Here is a 17,638-nt window from a genome sequence, read left to right on the forward strand (position 1 = left end):
TTTTTAAAACTGTGCATGAAACTGAATGATCATATATTATTTGCAAAGAATTTCTCATATTTTGTTTAATTGTAAGTTTTGATTAAAAAATGCTCTGGACCAATTAAGACTTGTACATTCAAAATCAGTGGTTACTCTAAGTTCATAAAACTGAAGTATTTAAGTGTGTTCAGTATGGATATCTAAATCACAAACTAAAAATAGTTTCTAACATGCAATATTAAGCCTGCACAACATATTGCTGTTTCAGCCAAGGTGGTATTATAGCTTTTGTGGAACTATCCAAGTTGTTTTTAGGGCCCCAGTACTGACCAGTGTAAAATGCAAAACTACATAAGAAACTGCACAAAGACTCAAAATGGTATCTCATGGTGAAAACATGAAATGTAATGGCCAGCAAACATCAGAGGACCCTAGGCAGTCAGGTGATGTTCACTAGTAGCTGAAAATTAAATGCACGTATTGGTTGTTGCACAATCAAGACCTTGAGCTTGCCACCCAGGAATAAAGGTACTAAAACATTTCACACCATTTAGTAAATTATGTTTCTGACGATTTATTAAACAAATAGTTAATCAAACAATACTTGCCATGAGTAGAGAGCAGAGGTATGCCAGAACTTGCAAATATGCAAATCTTTAGAGGAACATAACCCATATGTACAAAGAAGATACAATCTCAATGACAGAAGACCTTCTCATCACTTTAACTATAGTTTGAATCAAATAAGGCTGTTCAGTAAATAGGTGATAGGAAATAAAAATACTTTGGTAGGATTTTTAAAATTAGATTATCAAAAAAAAAAATGGGTCAGGAAGCAAAGTACACTATGTGCTCCCTAATGCAAGAAAAGTATTTTCAGCATGCTAAATACTATATACACAGCCAAAAAAAACACTCATCTGCACTGCCCTCTGCCCCTTTCCATCTTTTAGGAGTTTAAAAATACAAGCCTGATTTCTCTGTACATGTTTTTTAGCAATTGAAAACACACTCTATCCTCCTCACAATATATTAGGTTTGTCTTGCATAAAATTACCCCATTCAAATTGTTTAGAGAAGTAATAACCACAAATTAACTTTATCGTGGTTGAACTGATACATAAAGAAATAAGTTAACCATAGTAAGGAACACAACAAACCAAAATAAATGCTATGTCTTTGTGGACCTCGTTTTATCCCTTTATGCTTTCCTCCTTCATCTTACTAGAGTTTGTGATGGTGACAGGTTTGGTACTGGGGATGGCTGCAGGTGGTGCCAGCAAGAAGAGGTCAGAGGCCGCTCTCCCAATGCACGCGCTACAGGACATAACTGAGCTCACGAATGAAACTGATGGTGCTTCAGTGAAAGCATATTTAAGAGAGGGCAAAATGCTGCCCAGGCAGTGAGGAGTGAGAGAAAAAAAGTGTGAGAAACAGCCCTAGAAATGCTAAGGTCAGAGAAGAAAGGAAGGAGGTGCTCCAGGAACTGGAACAGAGATTTCCTGCAAGGCCATGGAGAGGACCATGATGAAGGAGGTATTTTCCTGAAGCCTGTGGAGAGGACCACACCAGAGCAAGGTGTCTGTTTTCTGAAGGAACTGTCACCTCACCTGCAGAGATCCCACATTGCAGAAGATTCTCCTTACAAGAACTAATGCCCATGGATGACGCATGCTGGAGCAGATTTACCATGAAGGGCTGCAAACCATGCAGAGGACCCACAATGGAGCACAGGAAAAGCAAGAGGAGAAAGAAGGGGTAAGAAGGAACTGTGGACAGGACTCCCTTTTCCCATACCTCCTGTACTCATGGAGGAGAAGATAAAATTGTTGGGAATGAAGATGTTGAGCTTGGGGGTGGCAGGAGGGTGGGGCAGAGTGTTTTAGATTTTGCCATTATTTTTCGCTATCCTACTCCACTTTTACATGTCAATAAATTAAATTAATTTTCCCCAAGTTGCACCTGTTTTGCCAATGCTAGTAACTGGTATGGGATCTCCCCATTCTTATTTCAATTCACAAACTTTTTCATCTTATTTTCTCTCCCTATTCTGTTGAGGAGCGAGAGCAAAAGAGTGACTGGGTGGGGGTCTGGCAGCTGGCCAAGGTCAAGCCACCAAACTTACATATAGTTCTTAACTCCACTGCAATATCATTGAAGACAAAGACACTCAGTGTTGAAGCCAAAGAAATGCATTCGATGAACACACGTGAAGACATACATTTTCTTTTATGTGTGGTCACTCTGCAAGCTTTGCATACTACATATGTGAATTCACACTGTAAGGCCAATTTATGTATGTATGTCTTACCAAAACAGTGGTGGTTTGCACTTAGCAAAAGCACTATTTGATATGAAGGGCCAAAATTTCCAAGTAAGGTAAGGCTCCAGTGCATTTGATTCTTATAATTAGCCATAAACGCTGTCAGTCAGATCACAGAAGTGATATATCAGTTATGAAGAGATACAGGTATTTAGAACATCCAGAATACAGATTGACTGAAACCAGCTTGAAAAATAGATATAAAGGAACATTTCTCAAATGCTATGTGGGTTGACAAAAAAAAAGGATAAATTAACAATACATCTCAGTATTTCAATTGTAAGATACATATCAAATATATGTCAAACTGGCAATGTTATAAAGTTTCAAAATCTGCTGAAAAAAGCAATGGTCTTTTCTCCTGCCTTTATACATACCATCTTCACAGATTTCAAAATGAATCCCATATGCAGAAAGGCAATTTAAGAAAAATGGTACCTCCAGCACTAGTTCAATTTAAAAGATAAGAAGAATGTTGAGTTAAACACAGGCATTAAAATCTGATCTTATAATTTTCACAGAAGATCATGTGGTTTTATCAAGCTTTTAAAAAACTTTGAGGTGTCATTATGGAATACATACTTGATAACATATTCACCTGTCAGCAGAAAAAACAGCATGCTACTTATAAAGAAATTTCTCCACAAAGCTCAGTGGAATGGGTTGTGCCTATAGACACAGAACATCTTTATCAATTCCCCTTGACTTTAGCTGTGCTAATTTCTTCTAAGGAGAATAATATTTTAAAGTGATAACATCTTCAGCTGTCATATAATGAGATTTAGGAGGTGAAAACATAAAAGGCAGAAAACACCAGAAGTCACAATGGACCAGAGATTCAATAACAAACATTTCTGTTTCATGAAAACATTAACATTTCAAAATCACATTTATGAGGAAGATTTCCTTACAATTCTTTGTGTCTATGATGGATATCAAACACTCTAGAGCATGTGCGGGCTTCTAACAAAGTGAACAACAATTAAGTTTGGACATAGGAAAATTACAAAGAAATTAGTGCAGGATTTCACATACACTTTATATACTTGCAATTATGTAAGCTACTAAATGCAAGTTTCCCTTTTAATTTGGAAGATACAGAGGTATTTGTGCATGCCTGTGTGCTTGGCTAGGTACATTTCCAATTCAGAAAGAGAGGAATATAAATGAATGGAAAAGAGAAAGGACAGCTGAGCAACACAACTTAAAGGGTATGTACACACAGACTTAGATGTCTTCAGTTAATCCTGTTATAATAACCATGTCTTAATTTCAAGATACTACTTCCCATTTGAATGGAGAATGATACTAGCAATAAAAAGAGAACATAATAAAACTGAGAAATCTTTTCCTATAGGTTTGAGTTCTGAACTTTGCAGAGAAGGACAAACTCCAGTCAAGGTTACAGATGTTATGCTCATTCAGATTTGAAATTTCTTGTAATTATTTAGTGTTTAATGCAAATACTTCATTAGTATATAGCCAGGTTCTTCAAATACAGAACTCTCGTATACTTTTATTAAGTCTATGCTTTGTATGAAAAATTCTAAAGTTATTTTCATTTGGAATTATGTAATGCATTCATGTTATATGAATGCTATGTATGTATGTATGTAATGTATGTATGCATGTAATTTATGTATATGGTATGTAAATATAACACATAGAATCAATCTTTAACCTCAAATAAACTACATTTTTGTAATGCCACACATTAAAAACACAAAATAAATGAAACAGCATAGATATTTATATAGGTATGTGTAAATTTACAAAACCTGTTACATTCATGTAACATCACATGTAAAAAACAAGAAACACATTCAAAGCAGACAGATTGCATACAGTGACAAATTGGACCAGACACTCCATCAAATACAAAAACAAAAGGAGAGAAGTTAATTTTCTAAATCCTTAGTAAATCAAAACATTCATAGCAGGCTATCACAGGTTGTCGATGAATGCAAAGGACAAGGAAACTAGCCCTGTTTTAAAAATGCCTTTACAGGTAAAACAATAAATCTGAAAACTGTATTGCTACTCTGCTGTGGGAATACATTAATACAGGAATAAAAAGGAAGGAATAAACAGTGATAAAGCAGCATCAGCTGGAGTCCTGGAAGCTTTTCTTGGAGAAATGGAATCAACTTTGTTCACAAGTAAATTGTTGCAATTGTTTAATTTAAGAATGAAAATGTGAAATGGTTGTATACTGGAGCCACTTAAACCTTATGAAAGAACTGATGGGACTATGATTCAGAGTAGCAAAACATAGCCCCTGGGACTGCTGACTTACCAAAACTTTAGACCAGATATTTTTCTATAGTTTGGAGTGTCCAAAATATCATTTACACAACAAAAAAAAAGTCATTATGGTACTCAGGAAGGAAGAAGATACTGCTTTTGTCTCACTACTTCAAACAGCCAAGTTATTATCCCACAACACCCCTTAAGTAAAAATGATTTAAAACCATATGGTGATGGGAGATTGATATCTCAGGCCTTTACAGAGTTACCTCCAACTAGGGGATGAAAATGACCTTCTTACATCATCAGAAGGCATGTAATCCAATGGTCTGTAAGTTACCTAAAGGCCTATGCTTGACCTTGGAGAGCCCACAGGAGTTTCTAGGAGCTGCTGGACTCCTCATCCTAAATACAATGCCACAGATCAGAGACGTTAGTGTGTGTAATGCATATGTAAAGTCATGAGGCAAAAAGCACATATAAAGCACACATGGCAAATAGTATCTTTTCTCACAAAATTACATGAAGAATTAGCTATCTTATGTTTGCCAGAGTGCTTCTCACCTCCAGAGCTGAAGTCAAAATTTCTAGTAGGTCATAAGAAATGGATACACAAAGATTTGTGGGTACAGGTATCTACCAAGCGAAACACGCTTAGTTCACTCAAAAGAGGGAGCTAGACTGCTCTATTACTTCCAGATATACATGCATACACACATATACCACTCCTGCTTATAAACATGCCAATTTAAACAGCAGATTGTAAAAATCTTTTAATTACTTTCAGCACCAAAAATGTTATTTATATAAATTTTGCATCTCTGTGCAATATTAGTTTTTTAAAATTACTAATAGTTTGCTATAAACACTGTACATCAATGCATGTAAAGCAAATTTCCTGTTAATGTGTCCTAGTGGCTAACCAGGCTGAAAATGCTTCTCTCAAATACTGCACACATTTAAAAAATACTATCTCAGGAAGGGATGTGTAAAAGAGGCACAGAGCATTTATAGACTTTGGGAACCATATTTTCAGAAGTGTAGTATCAAAAACGTCACATTAAAACACATGTGAACAATACATCTTGGTTACTCTGACAGGTCACACATAACCATAATCATTTCAGAAAACAGGGATGTGTTAAATAATGCTCTTAACAAGTTTATCGGTCTCTGTCCCTCAGATCATTATTACAAAAAAACCCACAGAGATTATTTTAGATAGAAGGGAATTTATGATCAAATACACTAACATAGGGTTAAAATCTGCAGGAGCACACAAAGTTAAATTCTGCCTACCCATGTTTCCCTTCTGGCTTAAACGACATACTGGCACTTATTCTTTCTATAACTTTCTCTCTCTGAAGATATTCAGAAGCATCCCTCAATATTCTGAAATGGTGCTGGCCAGATTTTCAGTTCAACTCTTTATCTCAAGTAACTATGAACTTATGATGTTAACCCCTCAGCAGCACACAATGTCAAAGGACCACTACAGCACTGAGCAATTACTGGGATGTATGTAATTTCATTTCATATAGGTCTGTCCATATATATATACGTGCTCCAGGGACCAAAGAAGGCGGGATGCTTCTGAAAATACCATTAGCTTTGTATGCCAGTAATAGTACTAAGAACTGAAATCCAAGGACTACAAAGAAAGAAAAAGTCATCCCAAAGTATCAGGATTTCTTCGCAAATGCTATGAAGAAGAACAACCTCCAGAGATAATCACAGATCAAACCAAGACATCTTCACAAGCTTATCAGCATTTTAAAAAAATCAAAGTAATTAGACAATTAGCTTACTATTACTAATAGAAAGACCTGATTGTAAACAAAATTAATGTGAAACCAAATTTCTTTTTTCACTTTCATTATCAAAAAGGTATTTCACAAGACAACCTCATAGCATCATTCAGTTTGGACTCGTGCTTGAATCATCACAGCTGAGCTTCCTCAGATCTGTAACTAACAGAAGGATATTTAGTTATAGGAATTTTTATGAACCTTTAAACAAAGTTCACCACTCAGGGTTACTCTATTCATTTCAGATATTCAGCAGAATAACCAGTAAGTGACTCAAATTAACTGGCTGAATCAGGAATTTCTACTCAGTCAATGTCTATGAAAGGTATTTCTTAATTTTAAAAATATTCTTAATTCAATAGTTATTTTGTTATGCCAGATCCTACCTCCTCCAGTTGCTTAAAAGCAATGAGAATAAGCTCCTGAAGTTACAGCCTGCAGATGGCTTCCATCCAGCATCAGATGTTCCCAAAAGTTTTGTACCTGGCTTGACTGTCAATAGTGAATAGTGTTCTCCAGGCAAATACGGAAGAAGCATGACTTAACAAAGGTCTGAATATAACTTATGTACAATAATAAAAACAGAGAAGGGACAGAACGGGGGAAGTGGTTGGTATATCTGAAGGCTGAGCTGCCATTCAATGGGACCTTGATAGGCTGGTGAGCTGGGCAGAGTGAACCTATTGAAGTTCAATAAAGACAAGTGTAGGGTTCTTTACCTGGAGAGGAATAATGCCAAGTACCAGCACAGGTTTGAGGCTGACCTACTGGAGAACAGCTCTGCAGAGAAGACCTAGGAGTCCAGGTGGATGACAAGTTGACCATGAGCTAACAGTGTGCCCTGGGAGCCAGAAGGGCCTATGGTGTCTCAGGATGCATTGGGAAGAGTGGCCAGCAGGTCCAGGAAGGGGATACTCCTGTTCTGCTCGGCCCTAGTGAGGCCACATCTGGAGTACTGTGTTTAGTTCTGGCCTGCACAGTTCAAGAAAGACAGGCAGCTACTGTAGATGGTCCAGTGGAGGCCACAAAGATGATAAGGGGTCTGGAGCAACTCTCTGATGAGGAGAGGAGACTGTGGGAGCTGGACCTGTTTAGTTCAGAGATGAGAAGACTGAGAGGGGACCTTATCAATACATACAAATATATCAAACCCAGGTGTCAACAGGAGGATGGGAGGATACCAGACTCTTTTCAGCAGTGCCCAGTGACAGGATGAGAAGCAATGGAAATAAAGTACAGGAAGTTCCACCTCAACATAAGGAACATCTTCCTTACACTGAGGGTGGCACAGCACTGGACCAGGCCACACCACCCAGTGAGGTCATGGATTTCCCTCTCTGAAAACATTCAAAACCCTCTTGGACATGTTCCTGTGTAACCTACTCCAGATGACTCTGCCTTGGCAGGGGTCTGGACTGGATGATCTCCAGAGGTCCCTTCCAACCCTAACAATTCTGTGATTTGAGATAGTTCTCCTGCATAAACATACAAACTGGGAAAATGTGACCAGTTCACTAAAATAGCATTAATCTTTTCCACACTAATAGTTATTCTGTCATTTAAAAAGCAAGGTAGAAAGAGAAAATAAAAAGAACATGTATGTTACTACATAGTTTACTAAAGAATACACTAGATGCTTCAGAGCAATTCACAACAGCAGTTCATACAATTGACAAGAGATGAAGGGATGAAAAAGATACATAGTTTTCAGTATCAGCTTTCCCATCCCTTCCCACCCAGGAACCTAAGGACTGAGCAAGGGTTTTGACATGTAGCCAGCATCAGAAAACATTTCAGCATGTAACCTAACCTAGCCACACTAAAACTTGTTCAGAGAGTTCAGCTTCCACCAGCTGCCAGGCATGCTGCTTTGCTTTTGCTGGCCTCTCTGGCTCACTCTCCAGGCTGCAAGAATGCACCAGAACATTAACTATGCCAGCTTTACTACATCTAAAAGGGAAAGATGCAAGAAAATGGATTGCTCAGGTTCACTTTCACAAATATAAACACATGACCACACTGAACAAACAACCAGGCTAATAAAATTATCTCTAACAACAACAACAAAAAACTCTTCAAAAATTTCTTCTAGTCTTTTAGGTCTGCTTCAACTATGATACTGAACTTTGGCAGTATGAGGATGGAAATGCTGACTTCAAAGTAAGGGGCGATTTTAGTTTTGCATTGAAGCAGCAGTTCCAAAACTTCATATATGAAGAACATAGCACATCTTTCCACAAAATAACTGCTGTTTTGCAGAACTAAATATTAGAATGTATTTACTAAGAAACATAATGGTCTGTGTTATGTTTTTCTCCATTTCAAGTACCTCAGAAATAAAGTAACTCTGATACTATATTCTTCGGGTGGAATCAAAATTTGTTGGGGAAAGTTATCTACATTTCAATATATTTATGTGGTTAATTTTAAATAATTACTTTACAATTCTTCATTTAGAATTTGTTTTTCTTCATTAGGTACTAAAAATAATTTGTTCTACAGATCAGTGCACAAAGAAACACCATCTCCCAAAACAGCTGCCATCTGCCACTGTGAGAGAAGCCTCACTCTCTTCAGGGATGCTCAGTTTCATTGCTCCTGGGGAAACTGGAACCAATTAAAAAGAAGGATGCATTTTCTTAAGAAACTTGCAATATTTTTGCATGGTAAACGGAAATTAAAGGAGGAAACACTGAATCTGAGGCTAGATAAGGTGAAAAAATCATTAATTCTGCCAAAGGAGTACAAGAGTGACTCTAAACTAAGGAACTTGTTTTTAAGGAATGACTGGTAGGGAAACATATACACAAGAATCGGTCTTTTCAGTTCCTCCTTTAGTGTTTATTTACAACATAAATACTTCAAGTACTTGCATAAGTTTGATTTTTTTTTTAATTAAAAAAACGTGATTACATTTTTATTTGAGCAATAAGGATGAGTGAACATCACCATCACAGGAGTTATAAAATCCCTGTATGTGTTTTTATTGTCTCAGAAACAGTTTAATCAGAACTCCATTCAAGTGTATGTTCAAAACCACTCCAAATACAGAAATACAAAATCTAAGTATTTGTTGCCCTAGAGCATGACCACTTAAATAAGGGAGAATATATTGTGCAGAAGGAAAAGTGAAATAGAGTTAGAAGTACTTGTGTATTTAAAAATCCTAATAAACATAGTCACACATTAATGCCAAGTGTTTAGAGGCATTCAGTCTTACTCAACCTAAATGATCCTATGATTCCTGCAAGAAATGCCTCTGTAATTCATCCTGGCAAGTAAAACTGTGAGGCATTTACCTGTATTTCTTTATAGGTAAAGTACTGTTTTACTTGATCACTACTAATTATGACTGCAGCTGCTTCCTCAGGAAAGAAAAATAATCTTAGTACATGTCTTAGCACACAAAGTTCTTTTTGTTGCCCACTAATTATTTGAATATTACAGCTTTATCAAATCTGTCCAGTTTACAGTATGTAAGATGCTCCGTCCTCAAAGATATTGGGTTTTCAAAGATGTCTGCAAATCAAATACACGAAATAAGTTTGCACTGATTGCTGACAACTTCTTTATCATCGCTATCTTATAAAGATTTATTTTCACAACTCTTGTGCTCAGTGGGACAGACCACGGCAGCAAAAATTCAGATGTTCAGCAATTAACATAGGATGGTACCAGCCTCAATACACACAGAAAAGTTAAAATGCGAGAATCATTAATTTGGGATAAGCCGACATCTCTGATCACAGACTGGATATAAGAAAAACATGCCTGCCTTTTTATTTTCCTTCCAACTGTCAAGTGACAGGAGGAAAGAATGGTCTACCAGTTGACAGCCACACTGCTAAATTTCTCATCTGGTTCCATTGCATCCCATTCTGTTGTGGGAGGTAGACAAATGTCTATTCACACACGGCTGCACATAACAATTGAGAACCAAACATTTTTCTATCTGACAACCAGATATGAAAGTCAGACTAACCATGGGTAGTCTTCAAGCAACATCCTTTTTACACACTTTGCCATTAAACTGTCTTGAAACCATACTGAAACTTAACTGGCAATAAATCAGATGGACACTTGCCTACCCTACCACACAAAGGTTTAGTTACTCTAATCTGTCATACTGTGAAAATCACAACAGAATTCAAATTACTGGCTTTTACCATGAAGCTTAAACCTGAATAAGGACACAAGAAGAAGTTAAGCTTAGTGTGAAGTGACTTTACCCTTGATACCATTCAGATAAGGATCATGTTACGTAGTAGCTGTCATGGGATACCTTTATACTCAAATTCTATGTATGTCGATTTTATAGTTGCAATGGTGCAGACTGAATCAAAGTTACTAGACCATTTTTATTTTTAAAGACATACCTTATTCTCTGACTGCAACAGATCATATTCTTAAAAGTGTAACAACCTTCAAAAAACAAGAAATACTGCTCTCCACCTAGATTGAAACTTTTGTTAAGTGACTGAGGATGAAGAATTGCTACAAAATGTATTATTCTAGTGAAAGGCACTATTATGAGAGGTCAGAAGTAGGGCAGGTGTGAATGGCTGTATACACCTGTAGTAATGCTACAGAAGTTGCAGAGCTTTGAAAGCTGGAATAAACAATTTTAATAGGAATAGTGAAGGGACTGGAGAGGCTGAGGGAGCTGGGGTTGTTTAGCCTGGAGAAGAGGAGGCTCAGAGGTGACCTCATCACTGTCTAGAACTACCTGAAGGGAAGTTCTAGCCAGGTGGGGGCTGGTCTCTTCTCCCAGGCACTCAGCAATAGGACAAGGGGGCACGGGCTCAAGCTCTGCCAGGGGAAATTTAAGTTGGATATTAGAAAAAAATTCTTTCTAGAGAGAGTAATCAGGCATTGGAATGAGCTGCCCAGAGAGGTGGTGGATTCCCAGTCCCTGGAGGTTTTTAAACTTAGATTGGACGTTGCACTCAGTGCCATGATCTGGTAAACCAACTGGAGTTGGACCAAGGGTTGGACTTGATGGTCTTGGAGTTCTTTTCCAACCCAACAGATACTATGATTTTATGATTCTACGAATAAAATGCTTCATAAACATTTCCAATAGTATCTCATCAGAACACATTGTAGAGCACTGTATTCATTTTACATTACAGTTTTGGGACATCCGCTTAAGCAGGAGTAAAACTCTTGAAAATTATAGGCTTAGCTGGATGGCAACTACAGTGTCATATTTATAAGACAAACGACTGATTTAAGCATAAGACTACAAGAATGGCACACCTAAACTTTCAATCTAGTTATGCCCAGATTACTTTCACCACACTTGAACTCTTGGTCTCAGTGTTCCCTTTCATAAAAATATCATATATGATTATTTAAGTAACAGGAAAAAATCTGAGGATTTGTACAGTTAATTCCTTTTGACAATGAAAACTAGAATATAAATACTTGTTACAGAAGCATTTCCTTCTTTTCAGGCTATCTTACACCTACCTATCAAACCAGAGAGCTGACGTATACCTGTTTATGGAAGATACACAGTTACAGTCTGAAACAACACAAGGCAAAATATTTGTTGCAGAATACAGATAAGAAATCTCAGAAAGCTCTTTATTCACAGGTGACAACAAAATCTATGGATATGAGCCCACATATATTTACTTCTTAATTTTTTTTTATTTCAGATATGTTCTTTTAAAAGCAGTGGTTTTGCAAGACAAATTATATTAAAGAGTCACAACTGTACAGCTATTTAACTCTCTGTTTCTGACCCTAGTGGCTCCTGCAGCCTTCAGTAACTTTGTGATTGTACTCAATTAGAATTCAATAAAGAGTTCTGTTGGTCAGTTATACAACACAGAATCCAGCTCTCCCCTATTCACCAAGAAAGCTGCACAGAATTAGTATGCACAACAGGTTTGAAGTTGCCACTTGGACACAACATGTTGGGGGTTTTTTAATACGTTTCTTTAGAGGGAAAAAATACCAAAAAATCAAAAACCAACAACTAAAAGAACTAAAAAACCCCAACCAACCTAGCAAACAAACAAACAAAACAACCAAAAACCCAGAGTCCATTACTCTTAAAAAGTCTGAGAGCAGCAATTAAAAAAAAGTTATTTAAGGCTTACTCTTTGGCCTTACTTTATATGGAATTAAGAGGAGTGTTTCCATCAGTCATGAATAGGTTTAGTACTTCCTCAAAAGGAATTTACTTCCAAAAGATCCATCAGCTTTCACCAAAATGAAAGATGAGGAGCCATATTAGAAGATTCACACATCTCTTCAGTCAGTACTCACTCGTCTTCACTCCTTCATGGAGTTTTAATATTCACAACCTTTTGTGTTTAAAATGTCAGTATAAAAGTGTGTTTACTAAGGACTATTTTTGCACAAATGAAGGAGGAGAACGGTTGCAGGGAGTGTTCAAGAAGGAAAGGTGAATGAATCAGTAAGTTACAAGTATGTGATGTCCTGCAACTGTGAGAATATTTATGTATGATATTAACTAAACAACTAAATTTGCAAAAGCCAGGGTTCAGATAAACCCATTTGAAGTTCCTGTTTCACCAATCCCTTTACAAAAGAATTATTTCTAAGCTGTAAAGCATGTTCTCCTGACAGTCTCTTCTGACTTTTTGACAGATATAAGGAAAAATTTCTTCATGTCGCTTTCAATAAAATAATGGGACAAAGTCATTTTACACAACCTAATCAATAGACAAGTATTTCTCCTATCACATTTTTTGAATTAAAGCTTTTCAACTCATGTTTTCCTTGTAGTGTATTTTATTTTATTAATGTTATTAAACAAACAAACAAAAAAGTAAGCATAAAAAAGAACATTATATTCTGTTTGGGTGTATGTGCTACCACGATGTGTAACTTCTCTATTTTCCTCTCTTTTCCCTACAACAGAACTGCAGAGATTTCCTCACAAAGTTAGTTTCCTGCATACTTTATAGTTTATTTTCAGTTAATAAACGAAAATTTTTATAGTGACCAATATATCCAGCCTACCTGATAGCTAATTACAAGATCAACTACAGCCTCTTTTTTTAAGGACAATTCACATCTTAAAAGGAGATTCATATGCCCAGAGCGGTATTTCATCCTCTAGTAAGGGATTGTGACAACTTTCATCATCAAGGGGGAAAAGAGCTGACTGAAGTTGCATAGAAGCTTCCACACACCTTTTAAATTCTACCAAGTCTTAAACAGCAGCCATTCCTGTTCTGGTCTGTGCTCAAAACAGATGAGAAATATGTTTCAAATCAAACTCAAAGCCCAAGAAACTACATCTAGTAGATCACATACAAACCAGAACCAAAATCATAAAAGCACTAATGTATATTTGTCACTTTTGACACACTTTCACTCAAACTCAGACAAAACAGAACAGCAGTCAAGTACCTGACAGAATTTTCTAATCTGAGGGCCCCACAGTTGAAAGACCTGGCATGTACAACACTTTCACATTAAGACAGGCATGCAGAATGACTCTAAGATTGTATACAACAGTGTCTTTTGATAAGCTATACAATTTATACAAATCCAGAGTATTTATTATCTCTGGTTAAAAATGTTCTCTATCCTCCAAGAGGGCCAATAACACACCTTCTCACACGTTACAATAATGCACTCAGTGTACTGACCATCAGGTAACACCTCCTACGTTCTAATGAAGCCTGTTGGAAATGGAGGCATATTATACATGTAACTTTAATCAGCCTTGTGAGATTGACCACTATTAAGGGGTTTTCTAGCCTGTCTTTCATGTCATATCCATTACAGTGCTTCATTACACCTCCTACGTTCTAATGAAGCCTGTTGGAAATGGAGGCATAATATACATGTAACTTTAATCAGCCTTGTGAGATTGACCACTATTAAGGGGTTTTCTAGCCTGTCTTTCATGTCATATCCATTACAGTGCTGCATCTCAAAGACCCGGGGCAGCTGTAACTTATTCTACATCAACAGGACCTACACACACAAACTATCAAAAATGTACTGAGCACAATCAAAACTAAGTATTTCCACAAAAATACTCCAAAGTGTTAATTTGACAAACATAGTGTCCTTGAATTCCTACATTATTTTCTGCTGTTCATTATACATATGAAATGTATAGTTAAAATAAATAATTTCATCTGCAGAATACTCATTTCTTCCTATGACAAGAAACTATAACGGAGCTCAACTTTGGTTCCTGAGTGTAAAATTTTTACTGAAAAACTTTTCACTGATGCCAATAAGATGATGAAGCTCTCATAAACACTGTTTATTACCATCACGTATTAAGGGATTTATTTGCACAATAAGCAGGCCAAGATATGTATTTATTACCAATGTGTGCTGTTACCTGATAAAGCATGTTCCATTTTTTCAACTTTTCAGGCACAGAGAAAAGAACGCTTTTGGTTCTTCAGCATGACATTTGGTGTCTCAGCTGTGATAACTTTTTACAAAGGTAATAAAGACTGGAAATGTTTCACTCCAAACCTATCAGCAGAACATTTTCCAACCACTTCACAACCATCTGCTTCCTCTGTGCAGCCTGGGGAGGTTCTGCTGTGAAAACAATAGCTTAACCTTAACCTTGGAGTTTGCAAGACTTTCCACAGACATTCTACCTAAGTATGAACTAGCAACACATTTTAGAACTGGTTAGAAATCTCAACAGACATCAAACAAACAAAACCAAACAAGATTTCTATTCACTTCTAACACATACCAATAACTTTCATGGTTCTGTATGACTGACAGCATCAGCATCAAGGAGAAAGAAAAGAGGCTCCGATGCTGTCCAGGAGAGTACAGGTTAGCTTTACTCAGGTTACTATTATTCAGCACAGGCAGTATGTTTATTTACACAAAGCATACACTAAGCAATCCAGCCTTAAAGGAGACGTATTCCAGCGAATATATTCCTCTCAAGAAGTACTAGGCTAGGGTGGAATGCCCAACAAAAGGCATTAACTACTTCCTACTGACAATCTCACATAATTTTGATTTTAATCCTTTGATCTGAGTAATAGAAGCAAGCATCAGTAGAACTTCAGGAGTGCAGAGTTAAAAAGCATTTCTATCTCCAGCAGTACTAAAGACAGGCAGAGACGTCTATTTTTCAATAGAAGTAGAAAAACTGCAGCTTTACCATCTGAACTGCCACCCAAAACTCTCTTGAGTTCCATCTTATTTATGGACCTAACAGAAAATCACACTAGAGAAATGTGGAATGGAACAGTAAGTTCCAAGGACCTACAATTTTAACTATGTTACATGCTGCTTCTGCTTTTATTATGTAAAATAGTATTAAGTAACAAACTGTCTATGCACGAATTGTATAATTTATACATCAAAAATTATGATAATTGGATCATGCTGTCTTTTTAGCTTTTCTCTCCTTCACCTCTTCCAACTCTCAACTAGAGTAACAGTCAGAGAAAAACCTGTTCTAGACTGGGATAATGATGAATTACATTTTTTCCACTGATCTTTCAAATACTTGCTCTAAAGAACTGAATCAACAACCACACAAGCCTGGAGAGAGAGCAAGGCACGATTCATTCTCCCAAGTTGTTAACAGCATTATAGGCATGACAACAATGGAACAAAAACATAACATACATTTTGGGGTTATCACTGCAACTCTGTTGCTGTTGTTCATTAGAATTTTTTTCTAGAAAGGGGAAGGACATGAAACCAATTTTCTTGTAATTTTTATCTTCTGTTCTGGAAATGGTAACATAAGCTATGAATTTGCATTCAAACCCAAATGGTTTCACCGGACTTCCATTGTATTCTTAATACTAACTCACATTTATTGAAATTAATAGCAGCTCACACTTTAATTCCTAGAGTTATACAGAATAACTTAATACAGTACGATCACTGAAAACCTATTTGATGAAAATATTTTAACATTTCCAGTGTTTCACAAGACTACACAGCATTCCTGCAGTTATTCCTGTCTAAATACTGCAGCTACCACCCTTCTGGAGACTTTGGTCTGTCAGATGCAGAGCTCTGTGTAAGTTCAGGGAGCTCATAAAGCGGTGTATCTCACAGGTTTCGAACTCGAGGCTGAATGGGCTTGTGCCGCCCGTGCCGGGCGCTCCGCGCTGAGCTGTCCGCGGTGCTGAACAGGCGGCGCGGAAATCGCCGGGACACTGGGACTGCTTCAGCTCCTACACCGCACATCAACCGCGGCAAAGCATGAAGCAGAAAATTCATCTTTCTCACGTCGCTATATCACTGTCTCTTTGGGAATAATCTTAGTAAGCCTTTATAAACTTCCCTTCCAATGTGCAGAAGATTTGGGACAGGCAGACTCTAGAGTCTGGTTTAACCTACCAGCTGATTGTTTTCAAAGCAAAGCATACATGCAACCAGCATCATATCAATGGGAAGTCTAAAGCCACCTGCTATGCTGATAGGCATCGCCCCATGGGCATCACCGAGCATGGCTGCTGAATCTCCCCACCAATAATCATGGCCAAAGATTACCGAAAAGAATGAAAACCTGGTTTCCATTTACCAGCATTTCAGCTCACCAGGAGTTTCTCAGTATTCATCAAGCCATCAGTGATAATTACTAAACTGCCAGTAATTTATTTCCAAAACTTTTTTGCCTCATGCTTTGTAGAAAAATCTACTCATGCTTAGGTTGGTTTGCTTCTACCAGAGTATGAAGGACACCACACAAGCGGAACATAGCACCCTTCTGTTCTATGGAACAAATTCTCCTCTTTCAACAAATTCCTGCTTATTTAAAATACACCAAATGTTTAAATACATTTCAGACAATAATTAGAAAGGAATGTTCGAACTGCAACGGGACGGACAAACAGCTGGTGCAAACAGTCCTCCTGGACACAACCAATCATTGTGGGCTCTATTGTAAAAACCTCATTCATTCTACTGCACATAGCAGGGTGTTTGCTCGAATTTAAGGCACATCTGCCTTCCGAAGGCAGCTTTAAAGGTTATTTAACAAACATTACATTATCAATACACAGTACACAGTATTTTGTTTTGCCTGGGGAAGATTATGTAAGTAACTAAGCGAAAGTATTTTAAAGGTACTTCTTTTTTTCAGGTGTCAAGTGTAATATAAATTTAATGACTGTCACATGGATGTAGCTTTTGCCCTACATACTCTTCATCTTATTTTTAAAGGTCTAGTGCATGCAGAAAAACAGTCTGTGTAAATTCAAAAGAGAGAAGATATCTATGAGTTAAGGGAGGTACTATGCCCTTCTAACAAGCTCCTCAAAACAAAGAACTTCCTTTC

General features: G+C 37.1%; 1 protein-coding gene across 1 annotated transcript in view; it reads right to left on the reverse strand.

The window, feature by feature from the left end:
• Positions 1-17,638, reverse strand: part of KCNN2 (potassium calcium-activated channel subfamily N member 2) — a 75,262-nt gene that overhangs the window by 54,418 nt on the left and 3,206 nt on the right. The gene's annotated exons all lie outside the window — the stretch shown is intronic.

This window comes from Pithys albifrons, chromosome Z (genome assembly GCF_047495875.1).
Source record: "Pithys albifrons albifrons isolate INPA30051 chromosome Z, PitAlb_v1, whole genome shotgun sequence".
NCBI classification, from domain to species: domain Eukaryota; kingdom Metazoa; phylum Chordata; class Aves; order Passeriformes; family Thamnophilidae; genus Pithys; species Pithys albifrons.